Source organism: Schistocerca piceifrons, chromosome 8 (assembly GCF_021461385.2).
Source record: "Schistocerca piceifrons isolate TAMUIC-IGC-003096 chromosome 8, iqSchPice1.1, whole genome shotgun sequence".
In the NCBI taxonomy this organism is placed as follows: domain Eukaryota; kingdom Metazoa; phylum Arthropoda; class Insecta; order Orthoptera; family Acrididae; genus Schistocerca; species Schistocerca piceifrons.
In genome coordinates this window covers 441,730,738-441,750,794 of record NC_060145.1, presented here as the reverse complement: position 1 = coordinate 441,750,794, position 20,057 = coordinate 441,730,738, and positions in this window count along the sequence as shown.

The window sequence follows — 20,057 nt, the reverse complement described above, 5'->3', positions numbered from 1 at the left end:
AGATATTACCTCCATGGTAATACCCCTTCTAGCGCTACGTCAAAGATCTTTGTCAAATATATTGGACAGAATACTGGATCACATCTTTGATCAACTCTTTGACAAAGAAATTTGATAGTGTAATACTGGCCTTATCGGGTTACCAATACAGGTAACCTGGAAGTTGGTAACAGAATAACTGTGTTCCTGACACAGTGACTCCAGTCATAGACCCCGGTGATATTTCAGAGACGATAGTTACTGGAGCGAACAAATATTTACGTACTTTTTCGGAAATAGCCGCTGGCCATCGCGAATGACAAATAACATGTCTGGAAGAATAACATAATACAGTTGAATATAATAATTATTATCCTCATCATTTGTCAGGAGATTGTCAAAATATGTGAATATATTACAGTAACTGCTAATATATACAGAACTGATACACTGTCAGAATAAAACACAGTTACGCACTTTTAATAAATTTATCATACACAGAATACCCGATCTTGACTGTTGCAACCAAGTGCTGTCAAAACTGAAATATAGCAGAATTTTTACCTAAGCTGGTCTATCAGTCTCTGTTACGATATTCATCTAGAGAGTAGAAGGAGTGGTTAATGGAAGCGTCCGATTCCACCCATCTGCTTCGACATAAAAAGGTGTTGTTGTGTGTGAGTGTCATTACGGCACGGTGTTTATGAGTTGGTTTGTGTGGGGGTGGGGGGGGGGGGGGGCTGGCCGATCTAGTTTGCAGTGCCGGAATTTGCTGGTGGTAAGTAATTGTTTTTTTTTTTAGCTGTGTTGTTTTGTGTATTTATGGAGTATTGAATGTGACTTAATTTATGTAGGGATGATTGATTTGTGGACTTTTGGGATTGTGGTTTTATTTTTCGCAGTTGTAGGTATTGGTTTTTTGGCATCAGTAGCTGTGGTGGACCTATATAGGTCACCGGAAATGACCGATTCCCATTTTCATAGTTGTACGTGTTGATGTTTTGCTATCGTCATCTGAGGTTTACCTATGTAGGTCAAGGGAAATGTCCGATTCCAATTTTCGTGCTTTTAGTTGTGGGTATTGGTGTTTTGGTATGGTCACCTATGGTTGACCTATAGTGTTCAAGGGAAGTGTCCGAATCCTGCAGATTTTTGTTGGTGTAGCAGAATGCTGTATTTTTTTTCTTTTTGTTCTTCATTTTGTGTTTTGTGATCATGGTGTGTTTTTTTTACTAGCTTGTCCTCACCCTAAAACCCCCAACTTCCCGCAGTTGTCCCGTTGGTTTGATTGTATTTTTGGTGGTTGATGTTATTGTATTATTTATATGTATCTTCGTGTTTGTTGCCATGTGTATGTGTGTGTGTGTAGTGACGTCATGGACACACTTAAAATAGCCATTTCCGGCATATTGATGACGGGTGGAATCGGATACTTCTGTATCAAAAAGTCTTTCAAACGCAGTGTAAACCGTGCTTTATCTGAAACCAAGTTTTTAATGGTTGCTGACTTGCTGCCAGTTTATTGAAAATGCATGTTCCTGAATAATGGACCTCTTTTGGACCAAGGTAAGTGATTTTAGGCGTTTATGTAGATTTCTGTTCCTATTTCTAGTACGGTACTGATATTATGTATTGAGCTATTGGTTGGAAATACTTGTAACAAATTTCATTAAGGAATAAATATACTAGGAAGCAGTGGTTAGAATACAAAGTTCCTTGACACCGGTTCCTACATGATGTTCTTGAATTTATACCACAAACGATTTTTATTACACGCTTTTACATGCAAAAAACTTTTACTACGTTTGATGAGTTACCACAGAATATGCTCCCTTATGAAATAATAGAGTGAAAAAATGTGGTATGCCCTTCCCAACTGAATTTATTATCGAGTTGTAGTCCCAGAAATGTAACACTGTCAACCTTTTCGATCTGCATGTCTTCATATGTTATAAACATGCTGTAGCTGGAGAAATCGAGCAGTTTCCAAATCTCACATAAAACTTGGATTAGCGTACTCACACTTTCCCCAATAGGACTACCTTTTACAGCACAAAATGGTTCAAATGGCTCTGAGCACTATGAGACTTAACATCTATGGTCATCAGTCCCCTAGAACTTAGGACTACTTAAACCGAACTAACCTAAGGACAGCACACAACACCCAGTCATCACGAGGCTGAGAAAATCCCTGACGCCGCCGGGAATCGAACCCGGGAACTCGGGCGTGGGAAGCGAGAACGCTACCGCACGACCACGAGCTGCGGACTTTACAGCACAGGAGTAAAGGAATCTGTCACATTACGTAGATTTTTTGTTGTATTACAAGGCTGTACTCTTTATTCTATTATGTGAGCAGCACAAGAAATTAAGCTTCGAATTTAACCTACAGTACTCAGTTTACATATTACTTCATACTTAAAAACGTACGTTGTTAACATTTTACTTGAACAGTGCTGTGGCGAAGTTCCGCATACTTTCTGTTGCAGCTGCGAAGATAATATTTCTAATAGCGACCGATGACCTACAAACATACAATATGAAACACTAATAATCGTTCTAACATCAACTAAAATGTACCCGGAGTTAATAAGCTAAGGTTATGACACGATTCATCCGATATTCCTGCCATTTCACACTACTCGCAGTTATACTGATAACTAAACTGATGGATTCCAAGTATGTCGTTATTTAACTCTCGGAGTATTCGGTATTCGCTAGCGAAAAATAACTTGGCAGTTATTAATAATCGTTAACAGTAACGGTTATCAGAGAATAACTGGAACTGTGATAATGGTTACTCCAGAATAATCGTTTGGCTCACCTCTAGCAACTATGAACAAAGGCTTCCAGCCCAAGCTTTCCGCGTCTGACGTCACAAACGAAACGTCTCATGATTGGCCAACGCAGGTAGCACGCAGGGAACATTGCAAGAAAAATAGCACCGGACCCATCTTAGAAATCTTACAAGGTTCCCAGCAAGGGAGGCAGCTAGCAGACGACGGAGCCCGCAAGGCAGCCGTCGCGCGAGCCAGCAAGAAAACTTACAGCGTATCTTGCTCCGTGTGAGCCGGGCTTAACGCCTGACAGCGCGGGTATGTGGCCAGTGACCAGGCCCTGACGTCTTGAGTACCCTAACACTCGGAGGGGCAGAGATAATCTCCACGGCAGCTAAGATGCCCGCGGTACTGACAGGACGCTCACCAAACCACGCCTATCCAAAGCCCGCCACACGCAACGACAATTTTTCCCACTAGCTGCCGATAAACCAGCCGCCTGTGTCATAATCTTCACGCAAGTCCGCTCCTGATATCATAAAATCAGGAGCTCGGAAGCCACAGCGCGGACAAACGAGCGGCTGATCCCGCAAGCGGGTTCCTATGACTTGGAGCAGTACCGTACATGCTCCTGCAGCCCAGCACGCAATCCACGCACAGTACGGCTGTCACGAAGCGAATCCCTCTGTCTCTGCCCTGCCCTACCAGCAGTTTTGTCCACGTTGTCATTCCAGTTTAAGCTGGAACCGAGCGGAAGTCGGAGAGTGCTATATCTCTGCATCCCATGGAGAAATAGGGTCAGCTGAACTAATGCGACACGATCGTGTTTTGACCACTCGGCAGAAATGAGAACATCGTGCCATAGCTCCGCCAACTGTGTACGACGTGTGAGACCAGCGCCAAACGAAGCTTTCTTCTGCACCAGTAGGTAGTAGGAAAGATAGTAAGAGCAGCTGTAGTGGTGTTTCTTATTGGAAAAATTAGAAAGACTTCACATCATGTGGGAACTGGAAGAAGGATAAGGATTCTGCTACTGCATTGCAGTGCATCTCCAAACTACTTACAGGTACTACAGTCCGCATTCCTCAGGGTTCATTCATGTGCGTCACCCAAAGATTCTCCCCACCCTCGTTATTTTCTACTATCCAACAGAGAAAAACTATGAACTATAAAAACTGCGATAACATTGCACAGTAGAGAACTCGATGAGACATTACCGTGTTCTTCTCTTCCAATATATTGAAAACAGATACAGTCTGTGTGCTAACATTGAGCATATGTTGCCAACCTATTAAATATACAGGTATTGCTCCATTGGACCAGGCGGACGGTGATGGAATTCGCTTGCACAGACCAGTGTAAAGTTTTGTCACCTGTACTGTAGCATCATCGCATCCCACAAATTATCAATCGCAAGAAAGGATCCCTTTACTAAAAACATAGTAAAATTGCGAAGTTGGTAGACAATACGTAAAGCTGATGGAAAAACGATAAAAATGTGAGAGGTATCTACATACTCGCCTAGGTGTATGGAAATCATTCCATTCCTCCACCTGTGGGATAGGCACCCGATGGTGCATATTACCCATGCTCTATGGGTTTAAGTCCTGTAGAATACTTCCCTGTTCCACATGTGGTTGGACACTATGCACTGTAAGTCATAAAAATGAAAGACACAAAGATTTGTTGGTCCGGATGACTACCACCTAGGACACGGAAGCAGCTGTCGTGTACCTGGCTGCAATATGCACCATCAATTTGAGAAATCCATTCTCTGGGTCCCTTCGAAAATGGAAGACATCTGCTACCATGTCACTGTGGATGATGAGATTAAATGTAGAGGTCATCACCTCTGGACAGCTGTTTGGAAACATTCCAAAATGCCGTACACTCTTCCAGTTTCCATATGTTGCGATGTATTCCACATTTTTGTCAATAAAATGCACCACCTCTGTCATTTATTCAAGCATCCTGTGCGTTGTGGCAGCAGCATAATTTACACCATGCTATGCCCAGTGTTCTGTGAGAACCAATAGATCGAAACATGTTAATGAATGTTTATTACCTGACACCGATGTTGAGTCACGGTAGAAAAACATAATGTATAGCTGTGTGCACAGCTGTAGTCTTACACCGCTTCAGTGTGTTACAGCAAGAACAATGTATCAAACTGCTTATGAAACAACAACACAGACTATTAATCACAAGGAGAGGGTTCCTGTGGGATATGATCTTCCTCCAGTGCAGGCGACAAAACTTTACGCAGGTCAATGGAAGCGACTTTTCTCACTGGTCGCCTGCTCCAGTGGACCAATACAAGTATATTTAATGGGAAAGTATATTTAATGGGACCACCACGTATGATCGATGTCAACACAGAGACAGTATTTGTTTCCGGCACATCTGAAGAGGGGGATGCAGTAAAATGTTATTGAGTTTTCTACCAGGTGACATTAGCGAAATTTTCAAAGTCTGTAGTTTTATTCCGTTGGATGTTACAAAAATATCGAGAGAGAGAGAGACAGAGAGAGAGAGAGAGAGAGAGAGAGAGAGAGAGGGGAGGGGGGCACTGTTCTGTCAGTGAAATTAGGTCATGTAAAGGAGGGATATTTATTGTCAGGCATTCGATACTGATGAATTGTACATGTTACGCTTTTGATTTTCTTTGTGCAATCTATGGGTACTCTGCATGGTTTTAAATTTCCTCTTGTATGTTAGTGTGCTATTTTTCTCGTTGTGATATGTCTCTACCCTTCAGTCTTCTAATGGAACAGTGCTGCCGGAACATAAGGGTATTTCGAGACTGTTAGCAGGGGATCTGTAATTTGGCTTGGGGGGAATCTCTTTTACTCGTCGAACTCAGGTGGATTCAAATGCTATATATCGAAGACCGGAAGATTCGTGAGAATACGACAGGTAAGCGATACTGTGACGAAAGACGAATTGAGAGGTGAGCTGTATGCAGTTTCTCCAAGTACTGTGGGCAAACATATTACAACCTCCCACACAGTCTTGCGAAATAACTTCAATAAGAAAATTAGTTTTCTACAGAGAGAGAATCAGCAGCAGTTCTGTCTTTTGTTTTCTCAACTAATCAGAGACAACATTCTTCCGTGCCTTTTGTATGCCTATAAATGGATGGACCGACATCTTAATAGGTTGACTAAATTTACATCTATATGCTTACTTCATAATCCATCGTACGGTGTGTGGTGGAGGGTATCCTGTACCACTACTAGTCATTTGCTTTCCCATTCCACTCGTAAATACAGCGAGGGAGAAAGACTACCTATGTGTTTCCGTATGAGCGCTAATTTCTCGTATCTTATCTTTGTGGTACTTATGCGAAATGTATGTTGGCGGAAGTAGACTACTTCTGCGGACAGTTTCAAAAGCCAGTTCTTCGTACTAGAACATCGTCTTCCCTGCAGGGATTCCCATTCGAGTTCTGGAATCATCCGCCCACTAATCTGATAGGAGGTAATGGGAACGCTTCTATAGGTCTGTACTCTGAGGAAAACATACGTTTCTAGATGTTTTGAATGTAGCGGTCAGTATGCTGGTATTTTGCTATTGCTCACTGTGTCAGCATTTCCTGGATATTTCGAAAACACATCTCAGATCGTTTTGGTTTGCAGAAGTGATGACGGGAAGCATATTGTTCAGCGACATTTAACTGCCCAGTCCCTTTGGGAAGGAGGGATGTCTTTTGTGAGTCTAGAATCATTAACAGCTGTCTGGCATGGCGAATGGTGGGTTGTCGGCCGAGGATAGAAGTTTGTGCCCCGATGACAGCTGTTCACATGCAATCCAGGGATGGAAGAGAGAGCGAAACATCCTACTGCCCCACAGTCCGAGAGGTCTCAGCAGGATTAGTTCCGGAGTAGTATGCCACAATTCTAAGTGACTTACTTGCACTGACATGACAATACAACTAAGAGACATAACACAAATAGCGTTGGATGTCTTCAGCTATTTGATGACAGTTACCACCCATTTTAGTACCAGAGGGAGTGTTTACTTTGACTGTGGGAAGTGTCCAGAGACGACATGGAAACGTCTGTAATGGTTACCTGGCGAGTGTTATCCGACTGCAGCAAAGAAAATTATTCATCATGCAAAGGGGCTCTCATGATCGCATTAATTAATTACACTATCAATTTTGTATCAATGACGTGCTGCTCGACGGCTGGATACCAAGTTGAGAGTACCGTGGATATGATCCGAGAGTTGGAGCATTAACCAGGAGTTTTTTCGTTACTGTGAGATCTGGGCGAGAAGATCATAATAATAAAATCAGCTATATTATAGAATTTATAAAGTGACACATAATGTGAACATGATATTTACAGCTTCTCTGTGCTTTTATTTTGAGAGGACTTCGTATGAGACGAGAAATTTGTTTAGCTGAAGTGAAAGTTTGAAAGCGAGGAGGAATCTTCTGACAGAGGTAGGGCATGGTCTTAGCACTCCGTCATCAGCCAAAAATGAGTTTAATATTCTAGTCCTGTGATGCAGAACGTAACAGACAAGAAAAGATATTTTTCTACCTGATGAAAGAATATTTAGAGGAAATATAGCCTATGCCAAGGATTTTCACAACAAGTATCGATACTGTAGCGATGTGAAAACGCGTGTATGGTCCGAGTGCTTTCATTTTCGAAAGTAACTCATATAAATGGGGATATCTACATTTCAAGTGAGAAATTCTAGGTGTATTGACAAATATTTTAAACATAGCTGCACAACAGCAACGGTTCCACGCAATAAAATTATAAACAGCCGACCAGTTGCAATGGATAAAGAATTCTTTACCTAGGTTTCGACAAATATAAATTTGTCTTCTTCAGAAGGTGGCCCAAGGACAATGAACATCATAGCTTACATTAGAAAAGCATTAAACTTAATGCAAGAATAAATTTTAACACAAATTAGGAGAGCTCTTGCATTACGGATATATGAGAACGACGACTGGCACTTACAATTTTACATTAGTAAGGACTAATGTACCATCGCCGTTTTTACAAATGTCGGCATAGATCCATTTGTCAAAATGAAATATAGCCCTAGGATTAGGGTTTGTCACGTAAATATAAAGTAGTACATGGATCTTGCACAGCTCACAACCGACTGAGTGTAATCGGCGAGCGTATTTACTCTGAGACCAGGGCAGGTGGCGCTCATGGCGAGAACCATGTGCCAATTGGCGTACAAAGGCAACGTGTAAATTATCAGTATTAATAACGTCCTTAGATAAAGTAACAATAAAAAAGAAGGAAGACGTTTAACACTCCCGTTATAACAGTATGGGAGCATTGGTACAAATAATGTAGTTATACACGCTCAGTGGCATATACAGCGAAAATATAAAAATTACATTACTATATTAGTGAAGCCCACAAACGGTATATATGTCAGAACTTTAAAATTGACAATAATGGCTCTTGTCAAGACAGAATTACGAACACTGGTACATAATCCAGTTAATACACATTCGCAGGGAACCAAAGTTTTAGAGCCAGACAAAATCACATAAGGGCAGATGTAGTGGCAAACATACATCGTGACAAAACCACATTACATAAAGGGTAGTGAGCTTAAAGCATTGAAGGTGCATCATAGCTTCCTGAGGAAATAGACCACCAAGGATACCAGCATTAATGTTATACCATAAACAGTACAGGTTCAAAGCCTTCGAAAAATTGTCTTCAAGCAAGGTTCTACTGGTCGTTCAGTATATTACCGTCCTTGAGCTCCAGATGTTTGAAAATTTGTAACTCTTCCCATAGATCTAATCTACGCCCTTTGACTTCTCTGTGTAGGATAATAGTGTCTTCTAAATGTTTAGGCGTATGGCCGGCTATCAGAAGGTGTTCATCAAAAGTAGAGCTGTGTATATTCGCTCCTTTTTTACCTAATAGGTGTTCTTTATATCTTGTTTTCACAGCTCTGCCTGTTTGACCAATATAGTATGAAGGGCAGTTATTACAGGTTAGTTTGTAAACCCCTGAATTGGAAAACCAATCGCCGGCAATCTCTACTGAATGTACAATATTTCTTTTTAAACTGATAACTGTAACGTCTCCTTCTCTACAGATAAATTTTTTCATTAGAAGACTTTTTATCCTAGACGATATATTACCCAAGTAAGGAATAGAAATAAATTTTTTAGCTTCTTTGCTATCAGTGGGGAGGCTGTTGCTCAAAGTCGAACAGTTTTGGGAAGTTTTCTTACTGAACATTTAATCAATCATATTCTGATTGTATCCATTATTAACCGCAATCGCTTTGATGACATTCAATTCTTTTTGTTGATCGGCAGGTGATAAAGGAGTAGTTACCACACGGTGAATGGCAGAATGAAAAAACGCCAGTTTATGAGCTTTTGGATGAGTTGAGTCAGCAGGTCTAGTGTCAGGTGTGCATATTACAGTTTGAATATCGTTGATTAATTCCTTGCTGTTTTTAAACGAAAAATTATTTTCAAATATGAAAGCATTTTTAATTTCAAAATGGAGGCACCTAGCGAGTGTGCGATGTGGACTACCTATTCATTCACTACAGGGCGAATCGGATGATTTTGTTTGTGCAGTTTAAACTGACTTCTGAGCACGGGTGGTTTCGGGTTCATATTTATGACCTTTCTTTTGGAAGTTATTGAACAAGCTGACAGAACTAGCTAAAATACGCCGGATTTCTTTTTGCAATTCCGCGGTTGGATCTACGGTAACCTCAGTGATGCCATTTTCCTCAAAAAACTACAGTCTTCTCTATATATTCAGTTTTAAAAAGCCACGACAGCAGTGTTCCCTTTGTCACTCTTAGTGGCTAAGGCGTCGTGTTCTCTCAGTTTACGATTAATGCTTTTTACTATACTATATATAACAAGATATAAAGAACACCTATTAGGTAAAAAAGGAGCGAATATACACAGCTCTACTTTTGATGAACACCTCCTGATAGCCGGCCATACGCCTAAACATTTAGAAGACACTATTATCCTACACAGAGAAGTCAAAAGGCGTAGATTAGATCTATGGGAAGAGTTACAAATTTTCAAACATCTGGAGCTCAAGGACGGTAATATACTGAACGACCAGTAGAACCTTGCTTGAAGACAATTTTTCGAAGGCTTTGAACCTGTACTGTTTATGGTATAACATTAATGCTGGTATCCTTGGTGGTCTATTTCCTCAGGAAGCTATGATGCACCTTCAATGCTTTAAGCTCACTACCCTTTATGTAATGTGGTTTTGTCACGATGTATGTTTGCCACTACATCGGCCCTTATGTGATTTTGTCTGGCTCTAAAACTTTGGTTCCCTGCGAATGTGTATTAACTGGATTATGTACCAGTGTTCGTAATTCTGTCTTGACAAGAGCCATTATTGTCAATTTTAAAGTTCTCATATATATACCGTTTGTGGGCTTCACTAATATAGTAATGTAATTTTTATATTTTGGCTGTATATGCCACTGGGCGTAATTCTCTCGGCGTAAGCGCCACCTGCTTTTTTTATGTATAGCTACATTATTTGTACCAATGCTCCCATACTGTTATAACGGGAGTGAAGAGTTCCCTGATAACAGAACGCAGCATGTCATTCTCATTGGAGAGAAGTCTTCCGAAGTAAGAGTGATTTCAGGTGGGCCGCAGGGGAGTGTCATAGGACCGTTGCTATTCACAATATATATAAATGACCTTGTGGATGAGATCGGAAGTTCACTGAGGCTTTTTGCTGATGATGCTGTGATGTATCGAGAGGTTGTAACAATGGAAAATTGTACTGAAATGCAGGAGGATCTGCAGCGAATTGACGCATGGTGCAGGGAATGGCAATTGACTCTCAATGTAGACAACTGTAATGTGCTGCGAATACATAGGAAGATAGATCCCTTATCATTTAGCTACAAAATAGCAGGTCAGCAACTGGAAGCAGTTAATTCCATAAATTATCTGGGAGTACGCATTAGGAGTGATTTAAAATGGAATGATCATATAAAATTGATCGTCGGTAAAGCGAATGCCAGACTGAGATTCATTGGAAGAATCCTAAGGAAATGCAATCCGAAAACAAAGGAAGTAGGTTACAGTACGCTTGTCCGCCCACTGCTTGACTACTGCTCAGCAGTGTGGGATCCGTACCAGATAGGGTTCGTAGAAGAGATAGAGAAGATCCAACGGAGAGCAGCGCGCTTCGTTACAGGATCATTTAGTAATCGCGGACGCGTTACGGAGATGATAGATAAACTCCAGTGGAAGACTCTGCAGGAGAGACGCTCAGTAGCTAGGTACGGGCTTTTGTTAAAGTTTCGAGAACATACCTTCACCAAAGAGTCGAGCAGTATATTGCTCCCTCCTACGTATATCTCGCGAAGAGACCATGAGGATAAAATCAGAGAGATTAGAGCCCACACAGAAGCATACCGACAATCCTTCTTTCCACGAACAATACGAGACTGGTATAGATGGGAGAACCGATAGAGGTACTCAGGGTACCCTCCGCCACACACTGTCAGATGGCTTGCGGAGTATGGATGTAGATGTAGATGTTAAACGCCTTCCTTCTTTTTTATTGTTACTTTATCTAAGGACGTTATTAATACTAATAATTTACACGTTGCCTTTGTACGCCAATTGGCACATGGTTCTCGCCATGAGCGCCACCTGCCCTGGTCTCAGAGTAAATACGCTCGCCGATTACACTCAGTCGGTTTGAGCTCTGCAAGATCCATGTATTAATTTCTATTTACGTGACAAACCCTAATCCTAGGGCTATATTTCATTTTGACAAACGGATCTATGACGACATTTGTAAAAACAGCGATAGTACATTAGTCCTTACTAATGTAAAATTGTAAGTACCAGTCGTCGTTCTCATATTTCTGTAATGCAAGAGCTCTCTAATTTGTGTTAAAATTTATTCTTGGATTAAGTTTCATGCTTTTCTAATGTAAGCTATGATGTTCATCGTCCTTAGGCCACCTTCTGAAGAAGACAATTTATATTTGTCGAAACCTAGGTAAAGAATTCTTTATCCATTGCAACTGGTCGGCTGTTTATAATTTTATTATATTGACAAAGCAACATCCCTATTTTGGATTTTTTTAAACTGAGGAGTCTGTTTAGGGGAGGGGGCTGCAGATAGTGAGGACTCATTGTACAGCGGCTGGCTGCGGAACTGGTACAGGTGGTAGGACGTAGAAGATTAGCCAGGCCTCTGACAAGCTGTGGTTTACTGGCTGCCCAACAGATCTTCAGGTACACAATACATCTGGTAGATGGCTCTGGACTAGACTGGAGGTCAGTCAGTATTATTTTTCACGTTTAGACACTATATTCTGGTAAGATAATGGACACCGCATTTGTAAAAAATATCATATCATACGATATGAGTGAGTAAACATGGCGGCGAGTGAGTGACGTGCGTTAGCTTGGCTCGCAAGTTTACGTGAAATCTGGAGGTGTTTTAAGCAGTTAGGCTAGTCTACATATACTAAAGCCGTATATCTACTGCCAAGTGTCGAATTTTACATCACATACGGAGCACCAATTACACGGAATCGCACTTAAAATGGAAAATCGCCGAACAACGGGCAGTGCAGCCAACGGCCAGGCCGGCGACAGCGCAGGCGTGGAGTCCACACCGGGAGCTGCGGCCGCTCCGCCCGGCATCGCTGTCGTCGCCGCACTCGTGAAGGCTGAGGTGAGGTGAGTGCCGCGCTGCGGGCCAAGGAGACGCTCGGGCTCGTTGTTCAAACCATCACTGATGCCGCCACTGCAGCAGTGACGGGCAAAACACAGAAAACTCTGGAGGCAGATCCGTGCACTGGACACATCGTTAAAAGCAAGTGAGGAGAAAGCACGACTGCTCGAACAGAAATTGATCGAGAAGACGGACGAGCTCGAACAATATCAGAGACGCAATAATCTCAGACTGTTCGGCATTCCAGAGAGCAGCAGAGAGAACACAGATGAACTTGTGATAAACCTTGTCCAAGAAAAGCTGGGCGTGCAGGTGACTCTGAGTGACATTGACAGAAGTCATAGAGTGAGTCGTAGGGCGCCAGGTTCTACAAAACCAAGGCCTATACTAGTGAAATTTGTGACCTATAGGAAAAGATCTGAAATCTTCAGAGCAAAGAAGAATCTCGCGAAGTCGGGTCTGACAGTACACGAGGATCTGTAATTAATATCACACTCTACCACTACGTGCAGATAACTCCCGTTGTGTTTAGAGAAATTCCTTCCCCTGCCAGCCCACGGCTACTTCCAGAACCGTTGCAGACCTCGCTGACCTTGGCCGCAGATCCCGTTGCCTCCCCGGGGACGCACCCCCTACCGGCTGGTTTCACTGCACAGAACTGGGAGGACACTCTCCCCCCCCCCCACCCCCGTCACACGGCTTCCGCATTCCTCATGCCATACCCTCCTGTCACCGCTAACCACGACCCGCAAACATCTGTCGGCAGTCTCCTCGGGCAATCAACACCCGAACGCACCAAGCTGCATATTGCACATGCAAATGTACAATCTCTGCCAGCTCACTTCGACGAGTTCAAATATATATTTCAGACTACTGATATACACGTAATACTTTTGTCAGAGGCTTGGCTCAAACCAAGTATTCCTACAACTTTCGTAAACCTAGATGGCTATATCTTTCTCAGGCACGACAGACGCAACAGACGAGGGGGCGGAGTAGGGGCATACATACGCTCTGATTTGTCACCTACTGTACTACATACATCCGACAACAATGTAGATAAACAACAGGAATATGTGTTCATAGAGATCAAATCCCTCAACAGAAAGTGCTTAATGTGTGTTCTTTACAAACCTCCTAAAGTAGGTGGATTCGCCTGCTTCGAAACTGCCCTCTCTAGTCTCGAATCCTCGTATGAACATGTAATTATAGCAGGTAACACTAACATTAATCTTCTGCGCAGTAGTCCATCCACTGGGAAAGTTAAGACGCTACTTCAGCTGGCACCTACTCATCACACGACTACGTCACACTTTCATAGATATATTCGCAACGAAATCTCCAAACAGAATAATCCGCACCTCTCATCTGCGCCTGGCATGTCCGCCAATGACATCATTTTCATGACGTATTCACTAGAATGTCCTAGAAAGAAACAAAAACTGTCAACATACCGAGACTTCAAACGCATAAGTTTGCCTGAACTCGAAACTGAGGCTCAAGAAATAGTTTGTGGGATGACCTCTGCTCCCCTCATAGACATAAACGACAAACTCCAGGATTTCACTAACAAAATTACTCAACTATATGACAAATATGCTCCAATAAAGACCAGAAAAGTAAAAAGGAAACCTGCATCTTGGCTGACTGATGAACTAAAACAGCTCATGAATCTCAGAGACGCTGCACATCGAGCATACAAAGCACGTCACTTGCAATACTGTCAAGAAAGCCAGTAGATCAGCATCTACTGGACATGATGCCATGACTATCCAGATGGTAAAACTTATTATTGACGAACTACTGCCCTCTATAACAGACATTTTCAACGATTCATTAATCACAAGTGTTTCCCCTGAGGCCTGGAAACTGGGACAAATTAAGTCAATGCCTAAAGAGGACATCGCCACAGCACCCTCTGACTACCGCCCCATCTGCCTTCTTCCTGCACTATCAAAGGCCTTAGAATATATAGTTCATGACCAGCTCACTAACTACCTAACTACTAACAACCTATTAGACGAATACCAATCAGGTTTCCGTAAACACCGAAGCACAACATCCGCACTAATAAAGGTGACAGATGACCTGAAACTTGCCATGGACAGACAAGAAGCGACTATCATTTGCTTCTTAGATTTCAGCAAAGCATTTGATACTATCGACTTCGACATCTTACTAGCCAAACTTAGCGGTCTAAATTTCTCACCAAGTGCAGTGCAATGGTTTCGCTCATACATGACGTTTCGCCAGCAATGCGTCCTGTCCGGGAATATAAAATCACAATGGCGGCAGGTAGTGTCAGGCGTTCCCCAAGGCTCAGTATTAGGTCCTACACTCTTCTCTCTGTATATCAAAGATGTGTCATCGGTTCTGACCTATTGCAAATATCATATGTATGCTGATGACCTTCAGTTGTATCTAAGTGCGAAACCAAGCAATCTTAAGAAAGCTATTGAAAATTTCAATACTGACCTCGATGCATTATCAAAATGGGCACAGGGCATGGAACAAATATTAACTTCTCTCCCTCAGCAAAGAGTTTGGGAGTAATAATAGATGAAAATCTAAATTGGACGGAGCACGTAACTGCAGTGTTCAAAAAAGCATCAGCATCCCTTCATGTCCTACAAAAATATAAAAAAGTCTTCCCTTTCGATCTGAAAAAGAAATTAGTACAAACGCTTATACTCCCAACCATTGACTACAGCGATATTATCCTACAAGGCCTCTCTCAGGAAAATTCGCGACGTATGGAACTTGTTATGAATGCCTGCGTCCGATATATCTGTGACGTTCGACTTTTTGATCACATTTCACCAGCATATGCAAAATTGTCCTGGCTGCGTGCAGACAAACGCAGAGATTTCCATACACTCTGTCTCATCTACTGCCTTATAAATGTACACTGTCTCTCATATCTTTCCTCGTCCTTAACGCTTATGTCGGAACAACATGACAGAAACACACGTTCCCATCATAATAAAATCCTCTCTGTTCCACTGCATCGCTCAGTCACCTTCTCAAAGTTCTTTACAGTAGCGGGAACCCGACTCTGGAATAATCTCCCTCGTTATGTTAGAGAACTTGAAAACATGTCCGGCTTCAAAAAACAGTTAATGACGTATCTACTTAAGCAACAGTAATGCCTGCCTCTGTACATGAATGCACTTCACCTCATTACTTCCCTCTTTCCCCTTCCTTAAATCTCCCTTCCCCAAAACCCGCTATACTAGTAAACATCTACTTTACACACCAAGATATTAATGTACACCTGCACAAATCTTCATTACTATTGCCAATTTTTCTCATGTTTATGATTATTATTTGATTTTTTTACTGTTATGATTATTGCTTTTATCATAATTTGTATGTATAGCACCTGTTGTAAAAATACTGCCAGCATTTACTTTATTAGGTCTTAGTCATTACTCTTTATTCATATTGTCGCTAGAGTAATCTAATTTTCTTATTTAAACTATTGTCATGATGTAACTCTGATGTGTGAAATGCTGCATGTGTGGAACACTGGTCCGATGTAAGAGAGGACCTGATGGTCCTAATCTGATCATGTTAAATAAACAAATAAATAAATAAATTTCCCATAGTGGGATGCAACTCGCAAAGAAATATAAGTGAGTTTCGTTCTCAAATGATGATGTTACAAGGAGTCCTGTATACATGGGCAGGCTGTTACAGGCGCAGTCGGACAATGGGTAGCTGTTCTAATATTATTATTTCCCATCCTTATGTTCTACCCTGCAACAGTTATTCACTTGTAGTTCGGCAGTTCACTGTACTTCAGCGAAAGCCTGTTGTTGTACGAGTATTACCATCATTAACCATCCTCCCCATATAGGGCTATTGCGTACATTAGGTGGACTGGCTACAGCAACTCTGTAGTGCGGGACTAATAGGGAAAATGTCCACTCTACATCTAGTGGTTACTGACAAACCTGGATGGAGCTACTGTCTAGAGCTTAATCAATTGCAGCTCAAATTGTTTAAATAAACACGATACTGCACTGTGTACAAAATAATGAAGACTTATATCCGTCCTATCTGGCAGTGTAGGTCACACTGAGTCCTTTTCCCGCCAATTTCCAGATGGAGGAATGTAGGGGATGTGGGAGAGGGCCAACAGTGCCTTCTGGTGGTGGTGTTGTGAACTAGCTCAAGGTGAACACACACAATTTGATATTCCCGTCAATAAATTGAATTTCCCGCCATTTTTCCCAGACCGCCAACTTGTATTATGTCACGGGAGGAGAAGTTCCCTGAGGGGGACCCACGTGCTGACTGGGGAAAGCCCATAACATCATGACGGGATGGGGTAATTAATTTATCAATTAACTAATTTGCATAATTAGTTTGATATCAAAAGTTGGTCAGAACCCACTTTATCCTACTAGTCTCGCAATTTTACAATTATGGACGCTGTAAATTGGATAGAATTTGTATTTCCATACAATTAACGTCTCTAGTTCTCCAGGCCGATATCTTCTCGGCGATCTTCTCGGATCATTGTCGTTACTTCTGTACTTTACACAACCCATATGTACGTCCTGAACACAAAGATACCATCTGGATGTTGAACACTAACATTCTGGATGACGAATCCCTTGTCGAACAAGTGCATTCAACGTGGCAGCAACTGCAACATTGGCGTTTGCAGGCGCGTTATGAATTTGAATGGTGGCTCTACCATGGCAAACTTGCCTCCAGAACCTTTTAATTAATTATAAATGTGGCAAAGCCCATTGGAAAGGACGATGGTTGCATTTTATCAAGAACGTTTAAAAGATCTCAAGTGTAAAGTTATCGATCCTCCAGACCTTCTCCCGGCATTAGAACAAATCAAAACAAACATTTTGGATAATTTGTGTCGGAAATCGAGAGGCTGAGTTAAACGTAGCAGGCCTTACAACCCTACAATGACTGAATCACTATCAATGTACCATTTAAAATGGTAACGAATACGGTGTGAGAAACTCTTTATAAAGGAATGGATTACGAATGCCAGCGCCAAAGCATCAAATCAAAAGGACATTCAAACAGAAATTTACGAACTCTTGACGACGCTTTTTCTGTACAGGTCTCTGAATGACAATGCATTTCAGTCCTTTTTGGGGGAAATTCCACGTGTTTTAAAGATAACTGATAGATTACTTTTAAATGAAATGTTTACAATGGAAATGGAGCCGTTGTGATTAAGAGTAGCGCTTAGGGTAAGGCTGCTCACAACGACGGTATTCCCGTGGGAGTCTATGTGGAGGTTTAAAGGACACGCTTGTTGCGATGGCCAAAGAGCTCCGCAATGGCATCGGAGTTCCAGAAGAGCTTCTGGAGGATCTCATTAGTCTAAGATCAAAACCAACAGCGTAACCTTGCCGATCACCTTATTAAACGCGGACTGTAAAGATGTTGCTCGCTATTTTTCCAACCGTTTGAAGTTTACTATGAAGACTGCCATTAGTCCTCATCAGATATGTGCTGTTCCTGGAAGGAATATATACGATGCGGTTCTTGCTTACCGCGAGCTTATGGGTGATGCTACCTCCCGTCGTGGATCGTTTCAGTTGAGTTCAAGAGTGCTTTTGGCAGGAGCAGCCGTGAGAAATTGCGAAAGGTGATGGTGCATATGAGATATGGCATTAAATTTCCAACTTGATTCAGAATATTTTAAAGGCGGCGACCTCTAGAATACTCTTCAATGAGCATCCGGGAGCTAATGTTAAAATTAACAAATCTGTCAGGCAAGGGTACCCAGTGTCTATGAGCCCCTACGCTGTAGCTCTTGATGCACTATTGCAGAAGATCACCAACGTCTGTCATGGCATTACTACTGGTGCGGCTCACGGACTTGCCAGGCTATGTAGATGATTTAGGCTTTATTATGGAAAGACTGGACGGCACTGATGCCCTGCATTCTATTCTCGAACAGTTATAAAAGACGTCAGGGCCACTGGCGGACTCAGGAAAATCTGTTCTGTTACATCCTACCAATAATATGAGGACTGTTTAACGCAACTGGTATATCATGAAAGACGAACATAAAATGCTGGGCGTTTTAATGACGGCAAACGTCCAACGTATGGAAGCCTTAAATTTGCTTGCAGTGTTTTACTCCATTAGGGCGTTGACTCGAGCAAATGCCAAACGCAATCTGGCTTTAACGGAAAAGGTCTCAGTCGCAAATACACAAATTCTGGTGAAGGCGTGGTTCCTGATACAGGCTTTGCCAGTGCCAGAGGAACTCGAAAGGGCTATTCAATACGCCGTCTGTTGGTACACCTGGCGAGGAGAAATCCTTAACGTCGATTTGCGGACGTGCACACTCCCTCTGGAAGGCGGTGGAATATGACCGACATGTTTGCATCCGAAATGATCCGCGCTTTTTCTGCGCCGAATAAACCGCTTGATGGAAAACGATGCAGTGAGTCCAACATTGATACCGTTTACATCGTATCAACCTGAATACCACCGGACATCAGTTTCAATCTTGTTCGAAAATACTATCTTCATAGCAGTTATTTAGTGGATGCCGACGCGTGTCAAAAAATGCTAGTGTAATCGCAGGTGCTCTCCGCGGTATTTTACCTAAAAAATAAATGGGACAGCGATTGCCGCACTTTGATTGGCAGGCAGTGTGGAATAACATTTCCAGCTCATTGATAACGCAAGATGTCTAAACTGCGTGGTATAAGGTTTTCAGTCGCGCTATACCAACTAATGCGAAAGTATATGCCATAAATCTTATACCACGGAGCCTATGCGATGATTGTGTGGCAGAAGACACCACTGAACATCGCTTTGTGTGTCCACGATTCAGGGACGTTTGTATTACTGCCAGGAACTGATATACGGCAGATACAGCCTCTCCATATTTTGGTAACTCATTAGCGGCCCTATCTAGTAACATACAGGAATGCAAATGTCTAGATTTCTGCTCAAACTGCAAATGCAACTTTCGGCCGGCCGATGTGGCCGAGCGGTTCTAGGCGCTTCAGTCTGGAAACGCGCGACCGCTACGGTCGCAGGTTCGAATCCTGCCTCGGGGATGGATGTGTGTGATGTCCTTAGGTTAGTTAGGTTTAAGTAGTTCTAAGTTCTAGGGGACTGATGACCTCAGATGTTAAGTCCCATAGTGCTCAGAGCCATTTGAACCATTTTTTTCGCCCTTCGCTTAACAGATAACCTGAATTTTTAACCTATGTCTGGGATGCTCACGAACGAAACAGCACCCTAACTATCAGAACCTTTATGCCACATTTCTGCTTATCCCGATACGGAAAGCATTTGACAAACTTGGTGTACAGTTTGGACTTTAGCATACGCCTCCAAATTTGCTTTTACAACAATAACTGATATGAAGCACTAAGTCTTTCTCGCGTTATTGCGAAGATGTGAACTCATTTCAAGAAGTGACCATTCGTTTCAACACTGACTGTAAAAATTTGAGTGAAAATTTTGAAACTATTTGTGTGCATAAATGCAGTCATTAAGTGATGTGTGGAGCTACAGTTACTATTGGACGCAACGTGAGTAAAAGTAAGGCATTATTGGAAACTGCTGACATTAATTACGGAGATGA